Here is a 21493-nt window from a genome sequence, read left to right as displayed (position 1 = left end):
CTGGATGCTGTGTTCTATTGATCAACGAAGAATGCGAGACTCACAAATGCCTTTAAGCACACGCTTGAATTTTAGGCAGCTGTCATAAAAAATGTTGGGATTTCCTTTTAATCTATCGTCAAAATTGAACAATAATAAAATTAAGAAAAAGCTCCAAGAATAAATCAAAGGGAAATGATGATGTCGATGAGAGCCGACACAGATGATTGTGTGTAATATATAAAAACGTATATATTAATCACTAAGAACAGACGGTTCGACTCTTAGTTTTGGGTCATCAGTGTATGAACAACAAATATAATTTATTTTAATTTTAATATTTTGACTACATTCCATTTCTCAATATTGATTTGATATTTTAGTTAAATTACCAATTCTGGTTCGAGTATTCTATACAAAATACAGACGGTATTTAAAATTTTATTTCTGCACAACAGCTCAATGATGATTCAACGACGATTTACTATGCTTTCTATCATTCCGTAACTGGAAGTTTTCTTGAACTTTGATAATCGTTACTCATACACCGAAGATGACTAGTTTTGGTTCATCTCGAAACGTTTGTTCATAGTTATTAATACATACGTTTTTTTATCACACACGATCATCTGTGTCGGCTCTCATCATTTCCTTTGAATCAAAATTAAAATCAAAAAAAGTTCTACACTGCTAATTTCATAGCGTCAAATTATAACCAATTTGAGTTATTTTTAATCATTTATATAGATTGCCACTGCTTCTACTCGATATATCAATTTAATTAAGACAATGGAGTTAAAACATGTAAATCAAGAAAATGTATTAAATTTCAAATTAGTTTATTATTTATTATTCTAATGCATATGTTAATATGGACTTTTTAAATTTAAGACTAACCTTAGTAATGAATGATTTATGTTTTGACACACGTAGAAGTTAAAAATAGCAAAATATTATTTAACTCAAAGAATTGAATTATTCTTGTATTACTCCTTTGATTCCGAACAACAGTATAGCATTTGTATATTGTTTCGTGCGTGTTGTAGCCTACATATGTGTACATTAATAAATCATACTAAAAAAAAGATTGTCCTGAAAGGCTTAAAAATCGTTTCAATTTAGACGTTCTTTTCTCATGGGTGAGGTAGTACTTCGGAGATTTCACGTTCATTAGGGTGTGAATGATGTCCGCGCGCGAGGGCATTGTGGAAACTCTAATACGCGTTAAAATGGCGTCTTCTCCAATGTCTCGAAACACGAGGATATAGCCACGGATGGATGTAACCGAGAGCCCGGTATCGGGCATCACTATGTCGTATATAATACGAGTACGTACACGTCGTCTCACGGTCGCGGTCCTCATGCCTGATTATCCCGATGGAGATCCGTATCTGGTGGTAATTAGACGTTTAATTAAACCGGTTAATTAATCACTAAGCGCGCATGTGCAGGACCACGACGTATGGTCGCCACGACCCGATCGTTGTCATTTAGAGATTGTTATGCAAAAAGAGAAGATTATCTATTACATCATATTTGTACACACGTATTGCATAAATTAATAAATTTACTCGCACACAACGATGAAATAACTGGCGAAGTCTGGTATCGTTCGCCAGTTAACGGAAATCACTCGTTCCGTTTTTATTCGGCGGAATAACCGCGCCGATTTACTGTGAAAGAACAATCGACAATAATGCCTTTATCCATTCGACCTGGCATCGGCCAGGCAAACTTTCTTTTTCGTCGGTGGACACACGTTTCAGTATCAATGGGCCCCTGTCTCTCCTCATCATTTATCGATCTCCTACTCGTTCTTCCCTGTAATGGAAAGCCTTTTTTCTGCGGAGACTCGCACTGAAAAAACGTGAATCTTTATAAAATCGCGCGGTGTTTCTGTACTAAAATATTTTCTAACGCTTTCTGATCATTCTCTCTCTCTCATTTGTGCAGCTAATTATTCGCGACATAATATTTCATTCAATTCCTACTCTCTGCCTTTGAAAAAAAATACACAACTTGAATTGGAGACTTTCTGTATCTTTCTGCATCCATAAGATCGTGATAAAGCATTTACACGAACGATGTAAAGAATTGAGAATATTAATAGTTTAGGCTGAAAAAATGCAATTTTACAGGGAGAACCTTGCACTCGCAGAGAAGGCGTGACTCAAGGCCGTTTACGTTATTAGTTTAATTTACGTGGCAAATCGCCTTCGCCACTCAGACGGAGAAAGACGGCGAGAAGGCATCAAGTGAGTTCAGGCTGACGCGACGGCGAGCGATTAGGGTGATTTCAGTACAGGTAATTAGAAAAACGCACGTGTCCATTACCGGTGCATGTGGGCGATGCCGGTTAATCGGTACGGTCGCCACGGTTTTATTGGTCACTTAGCATCGATTTATGACATGCAATAGGTACGTGACTTGCAAAAAGACAGTCTCGTTCTTGCTGCTATCTTGCTGTACAGGATATCCCATCCCACATACATCATAATGCTTAAATTCTCATTTTTAAATAACTACAGTATTTCAAATATCAATGTATTTTCTCAATATTTTGAATATTTTCTTGGTTTTTGATTTCCATATAGCAAGAAAATTTTGCATTGTTTCGACGAGGAAAAATTGCTTTAAATTGATTACAAATTTTGTTTGCAGAATAGGGGTGGGAAAAGTGGAAAATACTTGGTATAATAAATAAGTAGTAAGAATATTTTTCACACATCCAATTTTTATTAGATTTTGTTTTGTCTTAATGCAAAATAGATCTGAAATTAGATTACTTTCAAATACAGAAGTTTTAAAAAATTGGTATATCACTAATCTCTCAGACAATATCTGTAATCTCGTAAAATTAGTTCTATATATTGGTATCAGTTCTACATTCATTATAAGAAAAATTCATGATTGGAAAAAGGATTAAATCTAGAGTTTACTTTGTTAAACTAAATTAGGATATAACGATAAAATATGCGTCATAAAATTATTGAAATATCTTGAGATTTACTCGATCAAAGTAGAACGAAATGTGTCAGATAAAACGATATCAAAGGGTTGGGAAATTGCGATTGCCGGAAGCGTATCCAGGCAATGAAAAATTGCCGACTGCCGTATCATTCACAGCAACCGAGAATTCTGTCGACGATAAGAAGACGGTCCGACCGATGACGTCGGGCTCGTCGCCCGGCATCGTCGTTATCGCGACGGACGATTTGATTTCCCGGTCGATTTCTTATTTTGCTTCATCGTGTTCCGCGTAAACACAGCGTCGCAACTGCTCGCAACAATTTATCTGTTTTCCTCTCCGCGATACGAGTCACGATCGGCGCGAAATTTTCCACTGTCCGACACAGGCTGAACTGCTCCCCTGTTACAAATAATGGAGCATGATAACTATAGTTTTGCCAATACATACACGCACGTACACATGGATAAAAAATGTAGTTTGAAACATCTCCGTTTATCGCGAAAAATTATTTTCAACGCGATAATAATTCTTAATAGCGAGCAAATTGTTCAAGATAATTAAATTAATATATATAGGCAATAAAAAGATATTTCGCGATAATCGAAAATATTGTCAGATAATAAAATGAAATGCCACAAATGAAATTAAAAGAGTCGTATAAAAACTTCCGATTAATCGAACGCATATAATTGAATTTTTCTGAAATATAATTATATTATATCGTATGAGTTCATATTGCCAGAAATTTATGTCACACGCAAATAGGCTTAAATGACATTATGAAATTCGAGAGACAAGAACGAGAGTCAGGAATCGAGTCCCGGAGGGTCGATTCAGATTTTCATGCCGAAGAAGGAAGATTCCTCCGTACACCGGGGACTATTAAATTTATGGCTCTCCCCTCGTCGAAGGGAAAGACGATAACATGCATAATAAGCGCACCCAGATAACGGGTGACGCATAAGTTACGGCCTCGCGATAAACGAGGCCCATGCATATCGTGAAGGTTACCCATAGCCGATGGACCAAGGGTCCACTGACTTACACCCAGGAAATTCTTTTAAAATATCATATAACATGGTGAGATTAAATAGAACTCAAACAGTTGGACAACGCGTATACGTAATCAGGCTGCTCTTAATGTTGCTTGATAATAATAATTTAATTAATAATTTATGTAATGATCTTTAACTTTTTTAAAAAAAGTGTATAACAGGATATTCTGCCATTCATTTCTAATTAATATTCAATTCTATTTAATATTAAAATTACAAATTAGCTTCAAATAGAAATATAAAGATTCTGTGTTGTCAGACATAAATCATAAATCGATGTACTTTAGCTGTAAATGCGATAAAAAATGGATATTTGCATAAATCGTATTAAACTATACATATTTTTTTAGAATTAATGCCGCTTCTTTATGATTAATTCACTTCCAAGCAAAAATATTGACATTCATTTTATTTTATTTAATGTAATTTAACTTCCTGAAGCGTATCTAAGAAAAACATTCCCTCAGTTAATTTAATATGTAAATTATCAGCTTCACTCATGTTTCCCGTGAATTCAACAAAGAACTGCTCCGACGTAATCTCTCATGCCGCGTGCGAATGTCAAGATACTCAATAATCAATTATTATTCAAACATATCAATGTTTGAACTGTGTGTATGTATACCGATATATCTGCAACTTCGCAATATGCAGCAATCACAAGATAATTTCTTTTATCAATTTACGTGACTTTAACGTAGATTTGTGTTCGTTAATCGCTGCCGTCAGAGAAATAACATTGATATTAAATTGACATTATATGCAATAAAGTGCTGAATTTTAGTAAAAATGTTTACGAGCCCTTACTCTCGGCGACAAAATATGCGACTGCTAAATTAAATGCAAGATTAAATGCTCTCTCGTTAATTGTTATACGTATATTACGTCTTCAACCAAGAAATAAAACGTTTATTATACTTTTATGCCCCGTTTCTACCAATGCGTTTAATTTTAATCTCGGTTTAACTAACTTTTCACCTTAGTCCCAATTCTACAAATATAAGATTAACTTTAATCTCGGTTTATATATAATTTACTATAATATTTATCTCTTATTTTAATTTTTAGACTCAAAAAAGGAAGGGCTTTAAAGAGTAAATTGAACCAAGATTAAAGTTAATGTAGAAACAAGCATTATCTGACCGATGCGCTGCTTTATCTTTAATTATTTGAAATCTCTATAAATAATAATCGTGATTATCTAACGATCGTTATCGGCAAAGAATCATTTTAACTCTTTAAAACTTTAAACACTCGCTAAATACTTCAATCCAAGCAATTCTATTCTCATTCGTATTATTTTATGAGAAAGAATGAAAGAGTTATATATACATATATAAGATTAGCTTCTATCATTCTTTTTTATAAAAAGATCGGTTGTTAAATTCTTAAATCTGTCTGAAAGCGAGAGAGAAGTGATCGTTTATGCTGCATCCGCGTATATCTTTTTCCTTGCGTGTATATTTGGGAGTTAACATCTCCATTCGGCGAACATTCCTCGCGAAAAAAGGACGAGCGGATTATCGACGGTGACAATGCCAAATCAGATATGTATCTAGACGGAATTCATGGGTGCCTCGTTGCACATCTTAATCGCGGAAGTTCCCTTTCTTTTTCTCTTCGTTCAGGATCGGTGTCTTCACGAAGCGGCTGCGCTTATCTTGCTTTCGCTATTGGAAGCTATCGGCTGGGATGTAGAGGCTGACTCCGGGCGAGTCTGAAAAACGCGACCCACCCCTCCCTTCCCCATTATCTCTCATAGGTCTTCGTCTTCCGCCACTCGATTTATCTCGAAGCTCGCCTCACCAGTTTCCGACCGTTTACCCGCTTAATTTATTTCCCGTATCTCTTGAAATCTTAATAACGTCGTGCATCCGAGCTCGGAAGCGCAAGGGAACCGGGGGAGGACTCACCTTGCGGATTTCTGCGGATACTGTCCCCTCAGGCAAATTGGCACGTTCCCGCCGCCATGGTCAATGGGCACTTCCGCCTTTTCGGCCGCGCATCCGCCGCGCTATCACGTCCTCCGCGGGAAACTGCTGAAAGGATAAATGCAGGATGGTTAAGAGAGAATCTGAATAAAAATCTTTCAATGCCTATTAGAGCCGACACAGGATATTATGTGTAATAAACAATTTATTAATAAACAATAAAATTGTATAATTATGTTAAAAATCTTTCAATGCCTATTAGAGCCGACACAGGATATTATGTGTAATAATCAATTTATTAATGAACAATAAAATTGTATAATTATGACATCAGGTAAACGTTTCGACCCTATTATTTGGGTCCTCTTCAGTACCAAAAAAAACACAAAAAAATTATATAAATAAATGTGTAGAGTAACTATGTAACAGCAAGGTTGAAAGTTGCGAAGATTGTGTCCATTATAAATGCATGACAAGAATAAGAGAGATTCAATTTTTTTTATTCGAGTACTTATTTGTGTGTATGTCGTTCAAAACTGATCATTTATAATATATCAATGATTTATGCAACACAGAATTATCTTCATTACAAATATCGTACAGATTACTCATCTCTAAAACTTTCAAAGTGAATTTCATTCTGGAGAGTGAAATGTCATTCTTAAACATAGAAAAAAATGGAGCCACTCCTTTTTAATAGCGTTTTCTCTTGGGATACACTGGGTGCAACCTCGCACCGCACCAGTTGCGTGTAAGCGCTACACTCAGCTACACTACACTAGAGTGGTGCACCCTACATCATTATTGCGCTAAAACCCTGTTTTCGCTTGGCTTCCATTTTCAAATTTTAAATGTCACCCTGGCTCTACACCGTCCCTTTAAAACGGAGTAGCAAAATCCCACTTCGTACATAAAATTTGCACTATGAAGCACTGAGTGTTGCACTAGTGGGCGATAGTGCAACCAAGAGAAAACGCTATTAGACTGTCTCAATTTTCACTCTTCAGGGCGAAATTCCACTCCAAAGAATTTAGAGAGTACACATCTTTCTAAATCATAAAATAATTTTTAAAACGCTGTAACAATACAGTCTAATATAGTTTATTATATTAATTACATTATTTACTCTCCAGTGGCAATGTTGGATTTTGAAGGCAGTAATCGATTTTTTAAATTGTAAAATTGTCAGGTAAATTTAAATCTGTAAAAAATGGGTAATAAAACACAATTCGACTTCTATAATAGTAAAACTTGTTATTAAATTTTTTTTTCACAAGTATATAAGGACTTTATCAGATTTTTATACAATGCAGAACAATATAGTTGCTGACGGGATGCAAAATTAGATGCAGCCAATGGACAGTTAATAGTGACTAATATAATATTCAAAACTCGCGATGAAAAAAAAGACTGTGATCAATGGCGGTCGAAGGAGTCGCGTAAACGAGGCTGCGATAAGCGAGATCATATATCATTCATCTCAAATCTGGCTATTATCTAATATAAATAGCTACATGAGAAAAATCGGTCGATAAATCGTCCCTTCAATACTTTTACAATTTGACTCGCACATATATCTATAACATCTTTATCTGATTATATGTTTAAGAACGTCTTATCGTGACATTTATATATTTCTTAAACTAAGTTTTCGTCGATTTGATATAACGACTTGGGAAGTCAATGATCTCGAGGATCTCGTACGGATTGTAGGTTTGGCATTTTATAGCTCTCTTCAAAAAAACAGTGCAGCTGTTTGAAAACAGATGCGCAAACTCATCACGTTAATTAACAGTTTCTCGTTCGAGGATCTTTAGCATTTGAATTTACTATACTAAATATGTTGCATTTCTTTTTTATTATAAGCACACTGATTTCATTATTAAATATCAATTTTATCATGCTGAGTACTTAAGTAATTGTAATTGTCAATAGTCATTTAGATGAGCACGATGCACTTTTATACAAAATTAATATATTATTTAATAATTCGAAATAAACGTGCGTAAGAAATTCACATTTCAATTTACTTTCGATTTGTTAAAAATATTCAGGGACTAAGGCCACGCAGATTTCCTCCTGAATATGCAAATTAAATTCATTCCGCCTTGTGGATTTCGAGGAAATCGTAAATTTGCTAAGCCGAAACGCTCGCGTGTCAAAAGTCGCAAGCTGCATCGAACTCGTTGCTTATCCCTTTATTTAGTTCTCTTAATCTCATTTTTATGACGCAGATTGTTGAAATCGTCTTAAATCCGACGTTTTATGCCGCTTTCACCTTCTAGTAAAACTCGTTTCTTCATATATCTGATACCCAATTCATGTTACATTTATGTGATTTCATGTACTGTTTCGATTACTGATTCAGTAGATAATACTTAATAAAAAAAAAGTTAAAGGAAAAAGAAAGCAAATTAAATTTCATTTTTATGTATTACGTCCGTTTATATTTGCATTTATATAAAATATAAATGTATAGATGAACGTAATATGTAAAAATATAAACAATGATTTGCTTACATTTAAAACAAAATACAAAAATACAATAATTTGCTTTCAAAACTGTAAAAAGGTAATTGTAATATTTCAAATAATAAAAATTTAACAAATTTCAATTTTTAAAGGATTATTAATGATAATGCGTAACAAGTAATATGTCAATATTATTATTCATTTTTATAATGTTGAAAATAGCTAATCCTGAAACAATGATGTGAAAAAGTTTTGAAAATTTTTTGTTAACAAGGCAATACGAAGCATCGAGGACAATTTGATAAGAGACGTAAGTAAATTACTAAAAATCTAAAGATATCGGAATAAATATCTACTATTTTTATAACAAATTTAAAATAGATAAAAATCTTGATGCGCCAAGATCAGTATAGTTAATCGAGGGTTGTTTACATCGAGTATTCGATTGAAAGATAGTAGCAATAGAAACATGCAGCGGCCGAATTTGCATACAGATCGCAACTGACAGTCGGGCCTCAACGCTGTAATATTTATGAGATACGACTTCCTTCGATTGTTTGCAAGTAGCTACGTGTAAGTAACACAGTCATTCTACGTTCTTCGATAATAGTTTCGCGCTGCTAAAATCGCTGATAAGTTTCGATGATATAAATTATTGACAGAAAGTAAATCGTAAAATTATTCGTAAAAATAAAAAATTATCGATCAAATAAGTAAGTGAAAAGTGAGTAAAGCATATCAAATACCATAAACAAAAACTAGTTGATTAACAAAAATATAAAAAATATTTGTAAAAAGCTTTTATAAATGCCTGCAGCTGCACACAAAACGTAAAAGATTCCCTTTAAATTAATACAAAGAAAAAATCTACGTGCCAATTAAGAATTTGACTTTATTAATGCGATATTGATGATAAACAACATGATGCTAGACGCGATAATTCGAGCGAATCAATTAAAGTTTGCGGGACACGTTTATGAATATTCCATGCACGAGATTCATCGATTACAGCGCTACTCGATACTTCTTCCCGAGCTTCATCGGATGAATAATCGCGTCCTTTATTTAGCGCTCGAGGACACGTTACCCGGGTGATTTATAACTGGAACATAAGATTTAATTTCCATCGTCGATTACCGGCACAAAGTTAATGTGTCTATTAAGAGGAGTACCCCGTACGGCGCGGCCAATCGAAAAAAATTCTAACCGCAAGACAGATTGCGACATTACCCTTGATTAATGCGCGCTAGAAAATTCACGCGAGCATTACGAGCGAGGTAATCGAATCGTCGCTCTGTGTCGTAATCGGACCGGTTAGGTTGTGTCGATTTAACCATGCATGCAGAGAGATTGGAACTGTATCAAATTTTACGGGAAATTTTTCCTTGCAACCTGAGATACTCTTCTCAATCATTTTTTTATTTTTCTATCGTTACATTTTTTTTCTCTATGTATATACACACTTTTGCGCTTTTTTATTTCCGCAACAATTTTACTAATAACAGATCGAATTCTATTCTGTATCCGCACGGTCGCGTTATTTATAATAATTCGAAAACATTTGTCTCTAACAAATTTATTGTTACAATACCTTTAGATATATCTAATTCTTGCTGTAATTCTCTCTCGAGTCGGATCCAAGCGAGCGAGCGTGAACAAACACGAATAAACAATTTGCTTCACCAGTCACGCTCGCATTGAACCAAGTTGTTCATTCATTTATTCACGCCCGCTTGCTATAGAGAAGTCAACAATATTATTTCGAATATCGTAATAAACATATAGGAGTCACGTCATTAAATTTTATTTTAAATCTGAACAAGTAAATTAAGCACAATTTGCCATAATTATATTCTCACGAATGCATAAGATCCTCTTTTCTTTAAAAATTCGTCTCGGTGTTCGCATCTCTGTCACACGGTCCATCGTTTCGAATTAAGGATCGTCGGGTACAGCTTGTGTACAGCGGTATTGCGGTTACGCAAAGGCGCATAGGCAATGAAATGCAAACAATGCTTTCTTAACGTGAGTTAAAACCGAACGCCGCGCCGTGCACCGTGCACGCCAGAGATGCACCTCCTCCTCTTCGATCGTAAACAATAATAACAATATTTGTGTCTGCGGCACACGTGAAACGTGCACACGTAGCTAAGCTATCCCTTTCGCTCGCCCTGCATGCACGTGTGGGCACGCGAGCATATATATACAGCAACGTAATAACTCTGCGGCACACAGGCTCTCTCTTTTGTGTTTCTTATTACAATGTATGCATCCGACGTATGCATTGTGACTTGAAAATAAAGCCAGGTAGCGTACGAAAGATTATTTACCCATCAGTTGGATCGTTTTGTTTCTAACACGAAATTTGGTTAACACACAAAGCTCTTGTTTCCAAAATGGGACGTAATGGGAAATTGGCTCTTAATGAGCGGAACCCATTAAACAAAAGTTGGACCGAGTGGTCGGGGGTACCGCAGAAATAGCTTACAGCACTATGCGTTTGTTTGTATGTGTTCCTTTGTGTATGTAGTGTGTGTACACACCAATATGAACACGCACACAGCGCGCCGGTCCGCATTCCACGAGTGGAACAACCGGTACACCACGATTCAGCGGCTCTCATCCACGACGATGTCGTCCGCCGACAGAAGGAGCGTTATGCAACGAACGTAGAAGTCAGTGGCCCGGTAAATTCGCGGAAGATGTGAGGTGGCCTTCCGGGTCTCTTACTTTTCTTTCCTCTCTCTTTTTTTTTTTTTTTCGCGGCCCTCTGACCGCTCGCGCGCGCCGTCGGTCGAAATCGAAAGTCGCGCACGAAAAAATCGAGAGATCCCTTCGATCTTGATGACGGACTCTCCTCCGAGAGTGCCCTGATAAAATGCAGATTCCACGGTTCACTCATGATTATAATTCCCTGCAAATATATATACGACCAAGCTTTTTTGCTTAGATTTATTTATCGAAAGGTTCATAAATGCAATTTAATATATGTCCATTTCTACTAATGCGCAATGTAAATTAACTGTAATCTAATCAAAGTGAATTAACTAAGTAAGTTTAGCTTATTTTTTTATCCTTTTCCAATTCTTAGAACTAGAAGTTGATCTATATTGGCAGAAACGGACGATAGTCATGTAGACTTTAGTAATTATGTAAGTCTGATAGATAAACGTACATTCTTTGCAAATTAGTGAAAGTTTGGAATTTATACGGTTAATAACGAAGACATTTAATATATGAAATAATGAATAATTATATAATTCAAAATTAGACCAACGAGAATAAATCAGTTAAGAGAAATAATCCTATTTTCGGTTAAAGTGAATCTTAGCGCTTGAATTATTTCAATGTGAATTTATTTGAGACAATCAAATCTAAACATAAACCGTGACGACTCGAGCCATTCCTTGATCGAATATTCGCTGCATAATTTTAATCCCAAAGGCAACCGCATTAACAAAAATTTCCGATTAAGATAATAAATGCAGAATTATTTCAATATTGCTTGAATTTACTATTAAGAGTCGTTTCTCGAAAGTAAAAACTCTAAACACGCACAGTCTTTATTCAATTCCCGACAAGAGTTCTCTTAATCGATTATGAATCTCCATCACGGTGCAACGCATTCAATGACGGCTGTAACAGAGGGTGTATAAAGATTGTTCCGGTAGGTACTACGTGAATTAACGATACGCGATCGAGCAACAAAGTCACGAGCTGAGACAATTGCATTTATTGGCAATATCGGCAATAATATAACGGTATCCGCTATCGCGAGAGGATGGGCGCAGCGGTGCAACCGTGCATTATGGCAAAAGCAGAACGTTCGTGTGAGCATCTCGTTTCTTTCGGTATGGGATATACATATTCCGCGAATACATGTGGTCGCCGCATTTATCCCTTAGATGCAACGCGTTCGCGGAACTCATCCGCAGTACACCGAGATTATCGTTTGCGCGAAAGATCGCTAGGAAATAATGTAGTCACAATTAATAATTCAGAGAGCGCTGAAAAATTTCTTTTAATTTCGAACGAATTTTTTATGCTGCGGTGGTTTTAATCAATTTTAATAGAATTTATAACAACTGATAAAAATACCGATAACATTTTTTTTAATTACTTTACAGCGTATTATAAACATACATGACAATCGAATGTATAAAACGCGGTTCGTTATGGTCTGTGTTAAATTGTGTGCAGAGTGTATCAGAAATTATGAATATATACTAAGTCTCCGCAGAGTTGATATCGCACGACTCATATCGAGCATCGTTGATTATCTCATGAATGTGTCTTTCGACACGCTCAAAGAGCTGTTTTTCTTTTACTACGGTGTTAAATCCGCAACGCTTATTCTCTCGTCCACCGATCAATGCTGCGTGAAATCGAGATGGAGATCACCACCGTATCGAACATCTCGATATCGCGACCTGCGGTTAGAACAAAATTACGAAACGCCAGACATAAAACACGGATGAGAGCGAAACGCAGGAAAGCCGGACGAAATGTGAGAACTGGTTAAACATGTTCGACGAGCAATTTTCTAAGCACTGAGAATAAGATAAAGACGTGCAAAACAGTACAGTCCTCACTTCAATATACAATTCTTGATTGTTCAATGATTTTTATTATTTTTGCATTAATTTACAAATGATATAGAATGAATAAAGTTTTTCTTAACGCGAGAAAGTTTATCACACATTCTTTCTCAAATTTTTAGAATAAATTGTCACTCTGAAGAGTGAAATCTCACTCTTAAAGACTGAAAATTGGGTCACTCCTTTTAGAGTGACGAGATTCTATTCCAAAGAATTTCGAGCTTTTAATAACTATTCAGAGATAACGTTAATTATAATTATTAATGGTGTCAGTGCAACTATAAAAGTACACGTTTAGCATACAGCCAGTAATTTATCGTTACACTCACAAATAACGAGATATTTAGGGAAAAATAAGCAGCGTCACATTCACGATTCTATCGAGTGTATGTATCTAACCCACCGGTTGATTTACGGCCGGCAACGAGGACGCGTTGAAATTATCGTACGAAACTCCGGAGCGCGGGGATGAGCAAAGGGGGTGAGCAAAGGGGGTGAGCGCGCCGTCCTAATTTCCAATTCCGTGGGCCACTCACTCGCCTCGCGCGGGGAAATTACTTCGGGGACACCCGGTGCATCTAAATTTCTGGCTTGGCCGTGCTTCGGGCTAGGCCTGAACCTGAGTTTCTGATTTATGTAGGCCCCCAGGGGGAGTCCAGTTGCCAGGTCTCCTCTCCTCTCCCGACACAGAGACGCGCGCCGTGTTACATACGTGCAATGTACACCAGTATGTAGTAGAGGTGCACTTGGCCGCGCCTGTAAGCCTGTGTACGTGCACACGTATATATGTCGTACATAGTACATAGTGTCCCGAGCATCCAGTACGTAGCCGCGTTTAAGATCGCGCGTGGGTGCGGATTTCTATATACCCCCGCAGGATGGATGCACACTCGCGACTTTCGAGCGCGATGGTCACTCGTTTGTTCGTCGTGAGAAATGAAAACCGTTGCTGTGAGGCGTGTCGAAACGAGGGACGCGCTCATCATTTCCATCGGGTACGTTAGATCGCGATACAACGGTGATGGTTAATTGTTGAAACGCCGCCTCGTTAGGGAGATTTGTACGTTCACCGAGAAAAATTTCTGCTTGAAAATGAACGAACCAAAAGATTCTAATCACATCGGTCAGAATTCTCTGGTTAGAATTATAACCGATTCAATCAGAAAATTATAATTTAATTCCATTTTCACCTAGAATTCCAATGCAATCAGACTCTTTCAAATGTTTACGAAAGAAGATCACAGCCGTAAAAAAAGTGAGTATACGCAAAGTGCGTAATTGAAGATCTTACGATGAGAACGAGCGTCAATAAATTCCACAAAGTGCATTAAGATATAAAATTATCATATTATAGAAATCTTCTGTATATTAATGAAGAAATCTCTCTTCGTTTTGTCAGAACCGCTTTATACTAGATATTTTAATCGACAAACCTTTAACCTGCGTTTTTTTCATAAAATAAACTGTATGCAAGTTTTAATAAAGTAAATTGAGAAAGCAAATAATTTTTATCAGCATAAAAAATACCGCTTCAATTAAACGTTGAATTCGAAAATTAAGATTGTGCTACAATATTTGAATATTTTAAATACTGAAGTATCGTACACGAGTTAAATGGATTGTTACACAAGAATTTAAGCTGCATATGATAAAAAAAAAAGCGATGTTATCTGTCTCGTTTTAAAGATGGCATGTACACGTAAATACATAATGCACACGTTGCCGCGAAATACAAGACATGATTATACTTATGCATCTTCACGCAGCAAATTGCAACGTGAAATTATAGGTACACGAAGTTTATACAATAAAGATTAATGTACGCGATACGAACTCTTGCGGTAACACTGAGGGAGCCTTACCCTTAAGATAGCGTAAACGCGGTTTATACACTATATACGGGATGCACTTGCAACTTGTGCATCACGCAGGTGCATCGCGGCACTGAAAAAGTGGATGGCAGTTTAAACGACGAAATTCACAAGTCAGTGAATAATTAAAGTCGCGATCGCGCCATGTCCTACTTTACGTCCCTAGTTTGCGTACGCTAGAAACAAGGCCATTCGAGTTGGTCAACTTTTCTGTCAAACGTCTGAATATGCAGTAAATATATTAACATTTAAATATTCTATTAAAAATACGCGTATCTTTACAAAGCAACCGATTACAGATCTCGCGAAAATCGTGTGACATAAAAGATACCGAGAACAATTTCTGGTTGAAGATGGATGGAAGAGAGAACTAAAACATTCTGATTATATCAATTAGAATTCTGATTATTTCAACTAGAATTGTGAAAGATTTAACCAAACTTTCAATTCAATCAGATTCTTTTTTTAGTGTAATTAATACCCGACTAATTATCTGTAATTTTATCTTATTTATTTGAATTTGCATCACATGAACCGTGTCTGTATAACTTTTTCCGACACACATTCAGTATCCAGCTGCTATGTGTTTTTTAACCTTGATTTGCATTTCGCATGGACTTTCCGCACGCGTGTGCCATATAACAATTTTCACGTACTAGACACACGCACGTACTTTCCTTGACATATTCATGTTAAAGTCTCGCGTTAAATATCTACCGAGCTAATGAAACCGCCGTATTATATCTTGCATTAAAAGCATTTAACTGAAGTAACGTGAATCATGTGTAGCTTTGTGTAGCAAGCATAAAGTTATTTTATTCGATTGCTTTAATAGTTCCAATTTATAATGTTTGCAAATCAAAGGGTGACAAATTTTGGTAATTCAGAGAGAGAACCGAAAGTAAAATAATTAATTCAAGTCAAAATTAAATAAAATTTTGTTATTTAATAAAAAAACTTCCGATAGATGTCTAAAGAAACGATTATTAACTTTGACTTTATTAATCCTAATTGTATTCACAATTCCAATTAATGGATCTGGACATTTTATTCAACGTTGTGAGAAATTGTTTATAATATTAACGAATGTTTTTTGAGAACTTTATACATATAACTTCAAGCTACATAATCTTATTCCTCGGATTTTGATCTTGAAAAAAAAAATTATTAAATTACTTTATTACTTAATTGACTTTAAACGTTAAGGTTACATTATTTTTAAGTACAGTGGAATACCGCGAATACCAATTAAGGATATTTCAGAATGGATACGATTAGGATTAAGAAAATATTTCAAATAAATGGACCCTTCGAGAGACAAACATGATCGCATTTGAAATATATGTTGCTTCTTGACAGAAAGAATTTAACAATTAATATGGGTGCAAGGCGATTTGTTCTGACCGGCAGAACCTAGTGCTTGAATCCGTGCAGAATGCTGTATGGTCCATACAGCATTCACTATTCTTGGCTCTCGCTAGGAGACACATTTATGTGCGGATACATGACCGTTCGTTTCGCGTGCACTCCACACAGGAGAGAAGTTCTGTGTGCTTTCTGGTTATAAGTTTCTCTCTGTTTCTCTCTCCTTGCGCCTCGGTTCCTCGTATAGCCAACCGGATTAACCTAGTCTGATGTAGAGTCCCTTGATACGCGAAATACGGAACGTGGAAACCGGCACACGAGATTCCGTGCATTGCGCTTAAAATTCCAACTATTCAGCCGCGAATAACGTAAATTGCTCGTCGATAACTGGCGGCTCGAAAATTCCTGCCGATCCTACCGAGAGTACAAAGATCTCGCGTGATTACGGACGAGGTATTAAAATCCGCAATAGATAGCGCGAGAGGATGAGGATTTCGAAAGAACTTAGTTGAAAAATAGAAACGGACAGTTGTACAAGATGTAAATACCGACGTTTGTTGTGAAATTTGATCTTTTCATACGAAGATGTTGAAGCATTAATAACACAGGGTAACATGGAAAAAATTGTTTTAACCATTTTACCTGTTTGTAATGTATTCTTGCTTGCTGAATACGAATACGCTGTTTAAATTTGGCTATTACTAATTTTGAGAAAAATGCCATTAAAGAAGTAAAAAATGACAGTATATTTTTAAAATTAATTCTTTTATTATATTTCATTTTGTCAATTTTATATTGCTTTTTGATTTAGCATGTTCTGATTATATTTTTGATGCATTTATAAGTGTTAAATTTGAAAAACACAATAAAAATATTGTGCTACACAATTATTTTACACGTTTAATTTCCTTATGCTCTATAAAATTTGAATGTGGATTTAACACTGCATGGTGAAAAAATTTATATACTCTCCCACGAGAATGGAACATTATTGCCAGATGCTGCACCGTGAAAATCGAAAAGCAAGGCACAAAAGGAAAAGCTACAGATGCAATTTCTTTAGCAACAAAAGAAGAAACTTTTAAGCCTTTTACATAAGATTTAAGTGTAAATAATCGAATCGTACAATTTTTGTAAATTTTTTGTAATCTATTTCAAATATATTAAAAATATATTCTAAGAATTAATTTTTTGTTGTAAAAAAATTGTGGGTGATGGAGCAAATTTGAGATTATTTTTTCGGATTTGAATCATCAAATTTCTATAAAATCAATATATATTTTTAAAACAGCTTTAAAAAATTGTAATGTTGTTGCCCTGTGTAATTTATTAAATAAATCTTATTTGCAGTGTTTTTTTTTAAATTATTCATCATCGACTATATCAACTGATACCAATGCGTTCAGCAAAAAAATTTTTTATTGTGAAATTTTTTAGTGTAATTGGTTTATACATATTAGATTGAGGAAGAGGCAAGAATCGAACATATTAAAAAATCTTACAACAGTCACACACACACACAAAGCTGCTTTTTCTGCTGAATGCAGGCATTGATATCACTCGTACCATTTACGTAATCGTCAATTTAAGGATTACCTAAACTATTTAAATTTAATACATCCGCGGCGAGAATTTTCCATAAAGAGAGACGATTCTTCGGGCAATGAATCATCATATTTGCAACGTATGAAGAGACACACGTACAAGCCGGACGTTACTCTCTTCGTCAAATTCATCGGAATATCATCGTTCTCATCGTTGATCGCGGCAATGTTAATCGATCTTCGTGCGCAAACGAGTAGAGAGAAACATGGGTCCGTAATGTTATCGAAAGCCTCTATCTAAGAACCTGTCAATTGCCACAAAGTAGCGTGCACACGCGAGCATATTCGAATTCCGACATGCGCATAAAGAGCCAATCATTAGAGACGATTAAAGGGTGGAGATTCGCTTCGCCTTCTCGAATCGTCCGAGACAGGTGATTGCGGAAAAATTGCGGAAAAAAGAGTTACGGACGAACTTAGTTGCTTCAGAAATAGTTATATTCTAGGCAAGCTCCATTCCCTCTTACCCAAAAAGACAAGCCGGTAAATTCAAATCTGGAGACACTGCCGTGGCTACTACATATATACGGAAAGAATGGTTTTGCATGAGTATCTAAAACTTTAGCTAGATACAGATTTGAAAATAATTCTTTGGACCATCAAAATAATTATGTAGAATATTCAACCATATAATGATAATGCTGCAAAAAATTTTGACGTTCTAGCAACCAATTTCGATGTTCTACGTCATCATTTTAATGATCAGTAAAATTATTTTCAGATTTGTAGGTATTTAACTAAATTTTTATACTTTAGCAAAATCTATCCCTTCTGTGCAGAGACTAACAGAAGTGAAAAATCTGAGGGAATCGATCCATTATTTCAATTATAAAATATGAAAAAAATGTCTAACAAGTAATTTAGTATTTACAAAATTTGTCAAATTTTTTATGCTACAGATATAAAAAATTTGATAAAAACTTTCTAATAAATGTATCAAATTCAAATGCAATTTTGGCCCTATTCTTGCCCATTTTTTCATTTGTTCTACCAGACCCGTGAAATTTGTCATATTGCCGTGTCAGTCGGAGAATTAATATCCCATACTTTCCTCTCACGTCACGCTTCGTCTCGCGTTAGATCGGCAATCTAACGTCTAGACAGAATTGCTCGATCATTCGGCGCGGTAGCTTATCCCATCGCTTCCGAATACATTGAGTATTCTAGAGGAGATACGTTCGTTCGCACGCCGATCAAAGTGCTCGAAGCCCATAAAAAAAATTCGGCGACTCGCGCTGTGGCACAGACAACGAGGAAGCGATGCGGACTCGCGTATCGAATTGAAACGTTACGGAAAACGATGGCGTACCGTTGAGAGACCGCGGCGAGAGTAGCTATCGCAGGTGAACTAGCGGGAGAGAAGGTTAACACCCTCTCTTTAGCCGGCCCTATAACAGCGTCTTCTTAACTCAGTTAGGTCCGACTGGCTCAAGAGAGTTCAAAGCACCGGAGAAGAGTTCGTCCCCGCTGATGCAGGAGACCTCCTGATCGAGGGCGTTCCACGTGGCTTAGCCCTCCTTCGCTTTTGCAGCGGTTCGCGTGCACGTCTGCGATTCGTAAAGATTCCAACTAGAATTGCGGGAAGGAGACGTGTAAAGAGAAAACAGGATGCGCTCGATTTTAATCATTTGAATTTTTCACGTCTGATGCAAAATGGTCAGCCCTTTGTTATACCGGCCCTTTGTGTAGCAACCGGTTTGTGTATCCTACATAATTATTTTAATGGTTAGGTTCAACAAAATTATTTTCAGATCTATATCTAGTTAAATTTTTAGATACTTGAGCAAAATCGTCCTTTCCATGTGTATACATTCAATAATTAACGGGTAGGTATGATTTATAGAATCTAGGGATTAATCAACTGATAGTTACGAATCTAATTTACTACTAATTACAATTGATCGCGGCAAAACGGAGACAGTATTTACGACAGTAGATCACTAGTATTCCGTAATGACTAATCGGCAATGAAATTACTTGGTACGAGCGAATAATAATCACTAGTACAAGTAATAATTGCGCAGAGAGCGTTACGACAATGTAATGCTTTATTATTAGAAAGTATCGTCGAAGTGCGCTTCAATAAGTCACGTTGAGACACGATAAAAGCGAAACACTGTTAGAAGCATACTGTCACTCATGGAGCTTTTAAAACTTGTAAAAGTGAGGAGTGATAAATTGTAAAAGTTGAAAATTTACAAATTACAGCATCGATCGAAAGTAATACGTTACACACAGTTTTTGGCTTTATTGAATTCGCTCGTTTTTCGTCTGTAAGACTTCGATTCCCTGATTCGTAAAAATTTAAATTTCTTGAAATCGTGAAACATGCAACTTCCCTATTTCTCAAATGACCGGACGTTTCGATGAAATATCGCAGACTTAAATAGAAATACGTGTAAAGGAGATCATGTCCAAGTGGCAAGAGTGAGTAATTTTTCAGCAATTCTCTGATGAGAATATCGTGACAACAAGGAAACTGGCTGTTCCTCGGTGAAACTTGTGCTTCTAGCACTTTGTTGACCGGATTTTCGATAAAATTCGAAAATTCGCATACCGTCTGTCTCTCGTTAAGAAACGTCGAGCAGAAACAGAGACCAAAGTCGTGGGAAACTCTCCAAGCGAGCATCGAGTATGGGAATAGAAGGTATTGGTTATAATTCTATACCGTGGTTCGGTTAAGTACCTTCCGATTAAAGTCGGCGGCCACGTGAAAGTATACAGTTATGGTTGCAGGGGCGTCCATATTCGTACACTAGCATAGGCTTACTCCGGCTAAGAGAAGACTGTCGGAATTGAAAACATGGTATTTCTCGAAATTGAAGCGGAACGTTTCTGAATATCGAATCGAAGTAAAATTGTTACGGCAAAGGAGGCAAATTGAAAGCAGAGATCGCAAAGATTCCGTTGCGGATTCAAAAATCCGCAAAACAGAAATATAAAATTTATATATATATATATATACAATAAAATATTTTTGAGATTTATGAAGAAATATTAATGCAAGTATTGTTAAAAAATGTTATATGAAAATGAAACGCGGACAGTGAATATAAATCGTGTCTAACTTTAAATAAAAGGTTAATTATTAATACATTCCCTGAGTTATTTCCGTCAGTTTCCGAATATCGCGTTTAATGCACTTTTCAATTGCGGTTGCACTTGCAATTTTCGCATCCAGCTCATTGCGAGAACAGCTCTACGAGCGTTTCGCCGAAACGTTCTATAAGGAGGCAGATAATGATGTTCCCGGAACATCTCGAATCCTTGCAGCGATGTGATTTACGTTCGCGCGAGTAACGGCGAGTCCCGGGCGAGTTCGAATTACAATTACCGACCCATTTCGGACGAGATAAAGCGGCGTGTTTGCACGTAACACATCATCGAGAATGGATGCACGAGACAATAATGGACGTCTACACGGTGTGCCGCGTCCTTTCGCTGTTTTCACGCGGTACACAGCGTGTGTTTACCACTCACAATGTGCAGATTTGTAACGATCATGACGGTTTCCACGCGATCGCGTAGATACTTGCTGATCTGAGTATTTTCTAAGCGGTACACAACAGTTTCAAAATTTATGCACAACGGTACACTGCATCAGTTATTTGTGGGACTGTTTCCGCTGTAGAGTATAGAATGTGTAG

The 21493-nt window shown here is 36.3% G+C and overlaps 1 protein-coding gene across 2 annotated transcripts in view; it reads right to left on the bottom strand.

Moving 5' to 3' along the window:
* Nucleotides 1-21493, bottom strand: part of Ntan1 (N-terminal amidohydrolase 1) — a 53602-nt gene that overhangs the window by 20201 nt on the left and 11908 nt on the right. The window contains exon 2 of one of the 2 annotated variants that reach the window (XM_018507959.1): nucleotides 5919-6044. The gene's annotated coding sequence lies outside the window, so the exon portion shown is untranslated. The remainder of the gene's footprint in view (nucleotides 1-5918; nucleotides 6045-21493) is intronic. The other variant, XM_018507961.1, reaches the window with a different exon arrangement.

This window comes from Trachymyrmex cornetzi, unplaced genomic scaffold, assembly GCF_001594075.2.
Source record: "Trachymyrmex cornetzi isolate Tcor2-1 unplaced genomic scaffold, Tcor1.1 scaffold248, whole genome shotgun sequence".
Classification (NCBI taxonomy): domain Eukaryota; kingdom Metazoa; phylum Arthropoda; class Insecta; order Hymenoptera; family Formicidae; genus Trachymyrmex; species Trachymyrmex cornetzi.
The sequence above is the reverse complement of the archived record's forward strand: the minus strand, read 5'-3'. Positions and strand labels throughout refer to the sequence as shown.